Source organism: Gordionus sp. m RMFG-2023, chromosome 1 (assembly GCF_954871325.1).
Source record: "Gordionus sp. m RMFG-2023 chromosome 1, tfGorSpeb1-WG-v2, whole genome shotgun sequence".
NCBI lineage: Eukaryota > Metazoa > Nematomorpha > Gordioida > Chordodea > Parachordodidae > Gordionus > Gordionus sp. m RMFG-2023.
The window spans coordinates 7914085-7926792 of NC_088775.1; positions in this window are offsets into that span (position 1 = coordinate 7914085).

Below are 12708 nucleotides of genomic sequence, written 5' to 3' on the forward strand. Positions count from 1 at the left end.
AAATAATTTAATTCGTAATTTTATACCTATTTTTTTTGTATACGATATTTATTTTTAAATGTTATCAACAATTTTTAATAAATCCTTGTTTTCAAGAACAAGTTCTTGAAAATTTTTAATATATTATCTTTCAGACCGTGTTCCTGGTTTTATTCTGTTTTAGCCGTCTAATTTAGCTCCACTCTAGTAAGCCTTAAAAGTAAGAGGCTAATCTAGATTTAAGTAGGTTAGAGTTGTCATTGTGACTCTTTCCAAATAAAACGTTTATTAATGTCCAAAATAGGGTGTCCTTAATTTTTTCAAGTTTTTATGATTTCCTTCAAAAAGAAAATTATAGGGATATATTATCCGATAAAGTAGTTTTAAAAAAACGCGCATGTTAACATAATTAAAGAATTCTCGTTTGCCATATAAAATGAGACCTTAATAAAATTAACTCAAAAATATTTTTAAAAATTCAGAAATTAATATTATATTATAATATTATATTACTTAGATATAATTTTTATTTTCTAAACTATAATAATAATATTGAATTTGATGCAATAACTATAATAAATCGCTAAATATTTGAATATTTCAATTTCCCAAACCCCATCTTATTTTAATCTTAAAAATATATTCATTTATACTAGTAATATCAGATGTTTTTAACAAGAAAATCTAAATATTGCTAAAAAAAGTAAAGAAAAGGCTTCTTAGATTATTTCAGAAAGCTGTGGCAAATGCCAAAAATATTTTCCAAGTCATCTTTAATAAAGTTTGGGTGATAAACCAAAAATTAAAATTGATAAACATAGGCTTATTCAGCGATGACACGTTGGCTTTAGAATCAGTGTTTGATTATAAAGGATTTTTTTTACCGTTATTAAAAACATTTAGGATGTGTTCTTCTTGGTCGGCTTAATATCCGGTTATTTAGTGGTCTTATGACTTTGAGTAAGTATCGCCTAAATAAAGGCAAAAGAGAAAATTTAAAAAAATAATGATAATAAAAAAATACGAAATATAATGCCAACAAATACTTAAAATAAACCAAAATAGGTTCTTTTATATAAATTTTGTATTTACAAGGTAAAATAACAAAAAATTAAACTTTTTATTACTAACTCCTTGTTAAGAGTTAATTAACACCAAATGTGTTGCACAATATAAAAGTGGTTCCATATGAAATACGGCGAACCTATCTTCATTATATATATACTATTTTTTATTCCTTAAATCTTTTTGCATTATAGATTATATGAGAGAAAGAAACTTAAATAGATATCCTAACTTATGAATTGATTTCTAAACTAAAGATAAATATTAATTAATTTTAAATATCTAAAATAACAATTGCAATTATGCTGGCAATTTTTTTTATATAAGAATAAAGCCCTTTCAAAAACTAATACCATCTATCATACATTTATTTATCGATGTACCAAAATTAATTAACTAGGAATATATGTAAAAATAGCTTAGATAACAAAGAAAAACTTGATGAATTTTGAAATAATTTTGATTTTTTTCTATTCTTTTAAATTTTTAAATATCTTTTGCTTAAATCTTCATTTGTTTAATTTTAATATCATATAAATTGTCTAATAAAGATTTCTAAACTTTATAATTAATTAGTGATATTTCAGGAATATCGAATATTAGATATTTCTACTTATGTAATTAAATGCAATATTTTAAATAAATATATTTAATTTTAATTGCTTTTCTAGGTTTCTTAAAGGTTTTCTTTGCTCTATATATTTGTGCCTAATATTATTGATATTTTCCTTTATTTATAATTGTCACATAATTAAGATTTATAAACTTAAGAATAGTAATAGTTATTCATAAGAGTTTTAATTTAGAGATATTAATAACTATTATTAAAAGTTTAAATTGAGGAATATTTATAATTATTTAAAACTGAAGAATTTTAATAATTATTGAGACTTTAGACAAGGATCATGAACATTTTTTGATTTTTTCTACAATTTGTAATTTTAAAAATTAACGTATTATTTATAATATTTAATTACATGGTATAAGTATTGGCATTTAATATGTGGAAACCTATCTTCAATATATACTATTTTTTAGTCCTTGAATCTTTTGCATTTAAGATTTTACGAGAGCATAAAACTTACATTAGATATTTTAACTTATGGGAGCCAATCGGACACTGCTTTTCGGAATAAAAATATTATTTTCGGTCCAATATTTGTACTTCGGACAGATCATAAGCCTTTGGAACGGTTGTTCGGGAAAAGAGGGATTTTCCCATGATGTCAAACAATTGTCTGACTTGTTGGGCCTGTAAGATGGCCGCGTACGATTTTAAGGTGAAATACAGATCGGGTAGTGAGAATCTTATAGCTGACGCCTTATCTATATTATACCGAATCGAAATACAAAACAAGCATTGGAATCAGCATTGCCAGGTCAAAATTTTCAAATTGCAGGAGAAATTTGGTATTATGCGGGAGAAATCGGAAAATTGCGGTAGAAATATAAATGCTAAAAAAAAATTTTTGCGGGTCTATCCGCCTATTATTTTTTATAATTAGTTTATATAAATACAAAGTCCGTAACTATTTTTCAAAATAAAATAAAATCTTGTTTTATTAAAATATATATTTATAAGAAAAAACCAACGATCTTTTTTAAATATAAAAGAATGTAAACAAGATAAAATTTTATAAAAAAAAACGATTTTAATTTTACAATTAAAAATTTATTATTTGCGAATGTCCTGCAAAACTACCGCAATTGGAAATCTACCGTGTGTGTGTATAAGATAATAGGGATAGGCGCTTAATTAACACTTATCACGTTTAAATACATAAGGTACTTCAAAAATAAGAAATAATACAGATGCAACTACAGTTGCGGTAATTGTAATCACTTACAGTGTTGTGATGATTTAATGAAACATTGATAATTAAATTAAAACCCATCCATATAAAATTATAATCTTTCCTAAAATAATTAAAACTAGTAGAAAGCCCGTCAAAAATGACGGGGAATGAGATTCATTTTTTTACGATAGATGTCATGCCAGGTCCAAGCTCACAATATTAGGAAGAAAAATTATTAAAGTTTATCAAGCCCAGCTCAACCCTTAATAATTTGTAAAAGATATTCCCATGTCAGGTGCAAGCTAATATTAATTTTGAGGTTCCAAGCCCAGTCGTATCCAATATAATTTTGAAAATTTTTTCCCACCTCAGAGATAGTTAAATTTTTAATTGATTTATCATCACATGAAGGGGAAATATCTGATTTACCAATTAGTTTAAGATGTAAAAAAAACATGTGAATTCCGTATTAAGGGAAACTAGGAAGGCCTGGGCAAACCACTTATTAGAGAATCATGACAAATAAAATAAAATAACCGATTTGGTAATATGATCAATTAAAATTATATATAAAAAATAAATTGTTGTTTATTATAAACTTTTCGGATAAATTTAATGTATGTCTTGCATTTCCCAAATTATTTATATTTTATGTTAAGTAAAAAAAAAATGCTATCTACTTAAATTACAAAAATGCCATTAAACACTAATGAAACTTATATGCAAATTATATATATATTTTTTTTAAGAAAATATTTTTTATTGACATATAAATTTAGGCTAATTTTTTTTAAAAATAATGAGGAATAATTATTATGTTGTGTATTTGAAAAAATTAAAAGCAAATCCTTGTTGACATTTTATTTTTGATGGAAAAAGCGACAAAATAAATCTGGAAGGTCGTCTGGAGAGGAAATAATTAATGTACAATTTCATATCATTTAGGGTTGTAGATGAAGTAATGACGGATTACCAAAGCAGTGTACAAATCCTGATAAAGATGAGCCATATGCCTATGCCTTGGGATACTGGTAAAAGAAGAACGCAAAATGATATTTCTGTCAATGTCAGCATTGGTAGCCCTCTCTAAAATAGAATCATGAACGACAATGTTAACTCAACCATAAAAAGATAGTAAGAATTGTTATAAAGGCCACGACAGAACTACTGCTTATTTTCCCATTAATAAAGTTGATGAAAATTGCTGTACTACACATTCAAGTTAGAACATTCCTCTAAATAATCATTAAAGTTTTTCAGATAATCGGATAAAGTAATATTTATAATAACTCCTAGTGAAGTGAATGATAGTATGGAATTGAATGCTTATATTTGTTAAAAAATAGTGAGAGGTGGCATAAGGATTGTGGTAGTGGTGATATTTGGAGGCAACTGGGTGAAAATAAAATAAACATATAAATATAAAACATAAGATAAAAAAAAACAAATTAAACCTCCAGAGGAGTTAATTTCAAGCGTAGTTCTTTTTATTTTGGCTACCAGTAACTCTAGAATGGGCAAGGCGTTAGTTTATTCGTCATTATTTTCTTTGCATAATTTTAATAGATTCATCATGTTTTGTAGCAATGTGAGGGATTAAGGTTAGGTTAGCCTAGACAAATAAAGAAATCAGGCAAAAATATAAATAAACATTATTATTGAAGTAAAACGAACATTAAAACCTGTAAACCAGTAGATGGGTCAATAAAAGATGCATATATCTAGTAGTTGCAGGGATATCATCAAAAAAAATTTTGGGGGAGGGGGAACTTATCGAGCCTATTATGATATTCTAAAGGTTTATTTTGCATTCTTTCATTATTAATGGCTGATATATCAATATTTGAACAATTATAAAGAGGAAATAAAATGGGGATAGTTTTCTAAAGTAAAAAAAAATAATTCTCAACTTAATTTTATAAGGTAGTAATAAAATAAAATACCATTCGGAGAGATCAATTGGCAAGCTTAAAAAAATAGGAATCTTGTGAATAAGTATAGAATAATTTAAATAATATATAAATACTGTATTATGTATTTTTTTTGGAATAAATATAAAATCAATTAAAATAGAAAACCCCGTTTAGTATTTTTTATTAAAAGAATAAAAAGGAGAATTGTTAAAAAAGGTAGGAACCAAGAATAAATATATAATTTTAATTGAATAAAAATAAATATTGTAATATATAATGTATTTAGAATAAATATAAAATCATATATAAAAATAATAATAACAAAAATAATGTACTATGTATATTTTTTGAGCATTATACAAAATAATCAGCAGGAATAATAGAGCAATGGTGGATCCGACAAAATGGTAAGCTTTTAAAAAAGTAGGATCCTTAAAAATTGTTATATAAATTTAGTTAAATTTTAAAAATGTACTTTGTATAATTTTCAGTTAGACAAAATATTCATCAGAGATAAAAGCGCTTTATGTGCGGCCCGACAAAATGGATAGCCTTAAAAATACTAAAAAATTTCCAAGCATCCAAGATTTTAATAATTTAAAAAGATTTTCTCAAGCCCATTTCAATCCCTAATAATTTTGAAAACCAAGCTAATATTAATTTTCAGAAATATTTTTTAAGCCCAGTCCAACCCATAATAATTTTGAAAAAATTTTCCCAAGCCTAGAGATATTAAATTTATAATTAATGAAGGGGAAATCTCTGATTTACCAATTAGTCTACAGGAAAAATATATTTCTTTATAAAAATATAAACATAAGACTAACATTTAACATTAAAAAATCCCAATATAGGTTCAAGCCCACAATATTTGGAAAAAATTTCCAAGTATCCAAGATCTTTAATAATTTTAAAAAAATTTCTCAAGTCCAGCTCAATTCCTAATAATTTTGAAAACCAAGCCAATATAAATATGAGATATATTTTTTAAGCCCAGTCCAACGCATAATAATTTTGAAAAAATTTTCCCAAGCCCAAAGATATTTCTTTATAAAAATATTAACATAAGACTAACATTTAACATTAAAAAATCCCAATATAAGTTCAAGCCTACAATTGTAAAAAATTTCTAAGCATCTTAATAATTTAAAAAGATTTTCTAAAGCACATTTCAATCCCTAATAATTTTTGAAAACCAAGGCAATATTAATTTTGAGAAATATTTTTCAAGCCCAGTCCAACCCATAATAATTTTGAAAAAATTTTCCCAAGCCTGAGATATTAAATTTATAATTAATGAATGAGAAATCTCTGATTTACCAATTAATCAATAAGTTAACTCAGTTTTGATTTCTATATAAAATATTAATAATTTGTAATATTTATTAAATAATGTATTACTTTGACAATAGGTTTTAATATGGCCTCCTACAGTTGCATTAATTTTGAATAAAATTTCCCAAGCCTAGAGATATTAAATTTATAATTAATGAATGAGAAATCTCTGATTTACCAATTAATCTATGAATTAACTCCTAGTTATATATGCAAAAAAAACATGTTAATTGGTAATAAGGGAAACTGATAAAGCCTGGACAAAGCACTTATTAGAGAATCATGACAAATAAGGTCTGTCCTAATATTATTAAAAGAAATAAAAAATATTACCTCGTATTATTGGAGATAACTCCAAAAAAATTTTTTTTACATCTTAAACTAATTGGTAAATCAGATATTTCCCCTTCAGGTAATGATAAATCAATTAAAAATTTAACTATCTCCAAGGTGGGAAAAAATTTTCAAAATTATTTTGATGGTCTTTGAACCTCAAAAATAATATTAGCTTGCTCCTGACATGGGAATTAGAGATCTGCAAAATTAGGCACTGCCCGTACCCGGCCCGAGTCCGCTAATATTTTTAAAAAAATTTAGGACCGGGTCTGGTCGGACCTTAATAATTTTATTAAATATATCTAAATTTATCAATTTTATAATGAATTTTTTATGTAAAATTAAAATTTTTGATTTAATTTATTGAAACTAAACGCAATACAACATTTGTCTTTTATTTTAAGTAATTATAAAAATTAATTTCTATATTTAAATAAATTCGGGGCCGGCCGGGCTGGTATATTTTTTTAAAATAAATTTCGGGTTCGGGCCAGGCTTGAAAAATTAGGCCCGATGCAGATCACTAATGGGAATATCTTTAACAAATTATTAAGGGTTGAGCTGGGCTTGATAAACTTTTTTATAATTATATGCTTCCTAATAATGTGAGCTTGGACCTGGCATGACATCTATTGTAAAAATATAAATAAAAATCTCATTCCCCGTCATTTTTGATGGGCTCTCTTAATAATTTATAATATTTAGTAAATAATGTATTACTTTGACAATTGGTTTTAATATGGCTTCCTGCAGTTGCATTAATTTTGAAAAAAATTTCCCAAGCCTAGAGATATTAAATTTATAATTAATGAATGAGAAATCTCTGATTTACCAATTAATCTATGAGTTAACTACTAGTTGAATTTCTATATAAAAAATTACTAATTTGTGATATTTAGTAAATAATGTATTACTTTGACAATTGGTTTTAATATGGCCTCCTATAATTGCATAGAAAACTTAAGTTACAGAATCATCTGTTTGTATAAAATAAATAAATAAAATCAATAAATAAAATTACGTACCGATGACATGACGTTACGATGACATGACGTAACGATCACATGACGTATCGATGACATGATGTCACGATGACGTAGTGAGGACATCGGAAAATTATAATATAGATAACAAAAGGAATAAATAAAAGAAATTTCAATAATGCTTTGTCTATATTTTAATTATTTTTTCATAGATTATAATTTTATATGAATGGGTTTTATAATCGTCAATATGTTTCATTAAATCATCACAACACTGTATCTTCTAGTACAACGTTCACAGAAAAATGTTGGTAGAATCTTTTCCCCATAATATTTAACAACTTAATATAAATGAAAACTATACTTGTAGAAGAAAAATGAGCAAGGCTATCATCAATGTTTTAGGATCTAAATCCAGGAGGTCAATTATTCAAGATTTGAAAGATGGGCATACATATGCAATTCTAACAGATGCATCTAATAAGGGAAATATTAAAATATTTCCCTTGATCCTCAGCTATTTCAACAAAATTAAGGTAGTTTCAATAAAACTATTAAATTTTTTCCCCTCAAATAGTAAAAAATCCAAAGACATAGCTAACCATATAATGGTAAATATAGCAGATTCGAGATTATCAATAAATTGCATGTCAGCTTTCTGATCTGATAATGCCTCAGTGAATTTGGTAAAAACAGAGTGTATTTACAGAATTGAGACAGCACAATGTTGATTGCGATATGTTCCTAATACCCGCAATTTATAGAATTTTAAAATTTTCTAAACCTTTAAAAAAATATTTCTTAAATAAAAATTATAAAAGCTGTCCTAACATTTTGAAAATTTTTTTCAATAATGAATGGCAGAGGTATATTTAGGAATGATTTCACATGTAGGAAATTTATTACATGCTGTTAATGTGTAGTTGCAATTAGAAGAATCTTAACAAAGATTCACAAAATTATGCTGCAGATGTGTTCATCTTTACAGTTAATAATTGACTATAAATTTTATGGCGCCATTGCTAAAACTTAATTATATTTTATTTGAGATTTAAATAATAGAATTAAATGTTTACCGTCGTTATAGAGATATTTATAAAATTTCTGGCATGACATATTATCTATTTGTTTAACCATTAGCTCGGCCTCTAATGTTGTTAAAGCAATCCGATTTCTCTCCTTTTCCAGGCAGTCCTCATCAGGCTAAAAATGCGCTAGAATGAGGTAAGGAGAAGACATACTCGCATATTTTTTTCCAAGCATGGGGATTCAATGTTATTACGAAAAAATTCTACACATTTCTCCCCTGCTTTTAGACCATCTAACTAAGTATTTTGGCGAATTGCAAAGAATATGGTTGGTGACGATATGGCGCGAGGTTCGAGTCAGTAAAAATATATTTTATTAACTTTATTGACTAATTTCTTTTTCTTTTCTTGAAGTATTTATACGTTTTTATAAAATATAAATTAGAATATAAACAAATATAAAAAATAAAATAATATAAAAAAAGTAAAGTTAAACCGAAAGTTATATAAATAAGGTTACGCAAAATAATAAGTAATATAAGTTGAATTACAAAAATAAAAAGTTAAGTTGAAAAGATAAATTTGAATTCATAAAATGTAATATAAAAATAAAATTAGATTACAAAAATATATAATTATAATAACGCAACATTCTCCCTCTTCTGATAATTTCATCGGAGAAGTCATAGAGAGTTTGTTGTTCTAGAAGTTTTTCCCGTTTCGATTGTATTCGGTTTCTTCTTGGTTAGCGCATAAGTCTCAAATGTTCTCGTAGGTTTGATGAAATCGTTGAACGTTATCGTTAGCTTGATATCCTTCACATTTCTCAAATTTCATAATTAATCCAGTCGAATATTGGAATTTGGAATAAATCGGAATATATAATTTGGAATAGTTGATCAAATCAAATATATGAATAATATGCACGAATAAAATTTTGAATTTCGGAACAATAAAATATGTAATAAGGAATGATAATTTATGTAATAAGGAATAAAATTTTAATCCAGAATAAGGAATGATAAATTATAATAATTATTATATTATTTTTAAGTTAATCATAGCGTTTTATACTTTTAGCGTTTTATGCGTTTTATATTTTTAGCGTTTTATATTTTTTGCGTTTTACATTTTTTAGCATTTCATATTTTATAAGCGTTTAATTTTTCGTGTTTTAGTGTTTAATTAATTTTTGTTTATTTTCTATCTCCCAGGTTAAAATATGCAAATAATATATTATTCACATTTCCCTCTCTTTAAATAAAATTTTAAATTTCACACCCTAATTTTAATTCAAAAAAAAAAATTCTTCATAAGATAGTTTTGAAAATTCACCACATAATTTAAATATATTTTTCTAAAATGAATGTTTTTTTACATAACTTTTTGTCTTCAAAGCTTTTAATTTCAAAAACTTTTTATCATATTAAGTATTACTTATAAGGGTTATTTGAATCAATCATGTGATTTAAAAATTACATTTTAACATATTTAAAATTAAGTTTTATCTTCTTGTTTAGGATTTTTAATGGTTTATTTTTAATTATATTTAAGAATTCATCTTTAGGTTTTGTTAATTAACAACAATTCGTCATCATTCAAGAAATCAAAAAATATCAATATTATCCATTATGATTTTACATTTTAGTAATTTTAAAAATTTATAACATGCCTTTATCCTGGCATAAAATTTTAATTTTTAATAACTTTTCTTCTTACGTGGATTAGAATAATAAGTAATCATCATTGGTCTCACAAAATAGAATTCATAACCTATCGTTCAACTTCCATATCAGTTCTTCCTAGGTTGTCACATTAGGTTAGGTGCTGGCTATTATATTCCAGTCCAACATCCAGAGCCGGGACACCATAAAGAAAGAAGCTTTTTGCATGAAAGAACGTACTAAGGTTTGATTCTTGGTCATCTCAGTAGTTTAGGTAGTCACAATAGATAAGGTAGTCATAACATCACAATAGATAAGGTAGTCATAATAGGTAGTCATCTCCATAGGTTAAGCAATCAACACAATAGATAGTCATATAAATAGAGTCATCTCAATGGATTAAGCAATCATCACAATAGGTAGTCATATAAATAGAGTCATCTCAATGGATTAAACAATCGTCACAATAGGTAGTCATAGAGTCATCTCAATGGATTAAGCAATCGTCATAGATTAGATGGTCATCTCAGCAGATTAGGTAGTCATCTTTTTCTAGTCCACCACCCAAAGGGCACCATGCAAAGAATATGGGTGGTGACGATATGGCGCGAGGTTCGAGTCAGTAAAAATATATTTTATTAACTTTATTGACTAATTTCTTTTTCTTTTCTTGAAGTATTTATACGTTTTTATAAAATATAAATTAGAATATAAACAAATATAAAAAATAAAATAATATAAAAAAAGTAAAGTTAAACCGAAAGTTATATAAATAAGGTTACGCAAAATAATAAGTAATATAAGTTGAATTACAAAAATAAAAAGTTAAGTTGAAAAGATAAATTTGAATTCATAAAATGTAATATAAAAATAAAATTAGATTACAAAAATATATAATTATAATAACGCAACACGAATCATAAAAAATAGCGAGAATTACAATCTCCTCAAACAAGACATCAATGTCTTTCGGTATTTTTAATATATTTATTAAATTATAAAAACCATAAATTGATAGTTTTTGTTCCAAGGTCATAATATTTACACATTTGTAAATAGAGTTATTAAAATCAAATTTTGATTGTAATTATTCTAAAATTGTCTTAATAAAAATATCTGCTTCATATAGAAATAAATTAATTAGAGTATTATTTGAACATTTTAATATAATATTTTTAGCAATAGCGCCATAAAATTTATTATTAATTTTTAACTGTAGAGATGAACAAAGCTGTAGCATGATTTTGTGAATCTTTTTTAATAAAGAATATTCTGATTGCAACTGAATATTAACAGCATGAAGTAGATTTCCTACATGTGAAACGAATCCCAAATCAAAATTTTAGGACAGCTTTTAAAACCTCTATTTAAGAAGTATTTTGTAAAATTTTAAAATTCAATATATGGCAGGTATTAATGATAACCACCTGATAGGTGTATATCGCAACAACTCACACCATTCCAAGTCAGACCACTTCACCAACTCTTTTAATTCATTAACTCTTTTAGTTGATGAACAAAATTCGTTAAAACATTTCATCACAATTATTTCGACATCCAAAGATAGTACATCCATTGCCTTCTTGCAAGAATTATGTAGTATATGGCATATACAGCCAATTAGTATTAATTCATTGCTGACCAAATTCGGTAACTTTGGGTTTTGCCAAAATTTACAGAGGCATTATCAACGCAGAAAGCTGACATGTAAATCATTGATAACCTTGAATCAGCTATATTTACCATTATGTGGCTAGCTACATTATTGGATTTTTCACTATCAGAGGAGAAAATTTTAACAGTTTTATTGAAATGTTCTTATTCTTGTTGAAATAGCAAAGGATCGAGGGAAATGTTTTAATATTTCCCTTGATGCATCTGTTAGAATTGCATATAGATGCCCATCTTTCAAATCGTTTAGAATTGACCTCTAGGATTCAGATATTAAAACATTTGTGATAGCCTTGCACATTTTTGTTCTGCCACAAGTAAGGTTTGCACTTATATTGGAGTTGTTATATATCATGAGAAAAAGATTCGACGCACATTGTGTGATATAGCTCTGTGAATGTTGAACTACATGATAGATGTATACGATTTCCGAAAATGTAGTTGCATCTGTATTATTTATTATTTTTGTTTTGAGAATAATTTTGCAATCGATGTCGATATACTCCCCTATACTGACTTATATGAATGAAAGATTTATTATTGGATAAAAATAAAACAGGATAGAAAGAAATTTACAAACTATACATGTTTTTCGAATAAATATTTAAAATTTTTTTAAAAATATAAAAATAATCAATTAATCTCTCTCAAAATTATTATTTATATATTAAAAACGTTAAAATACTTTTTAAAAAAAATTTCGGGAGAAATTAAAAAATTACGGTAGATTTTTGCGGGAGATTTTGCGGTAGTTTTGCGGGATAGATATGTCTGCGCGTAAACTAAAAAATTACGGGAGTCTCTCGCTGATGGGGGGAGACATGGAAACCCTGATTGGGATTTCTATAATGATACACCGGGCCGTAAAATACGGGCCGAAAATTTTTCAAAAAAATATCCTACCCGAGCTGTGCAAATGGTAACTCTGCAAGTCTCTG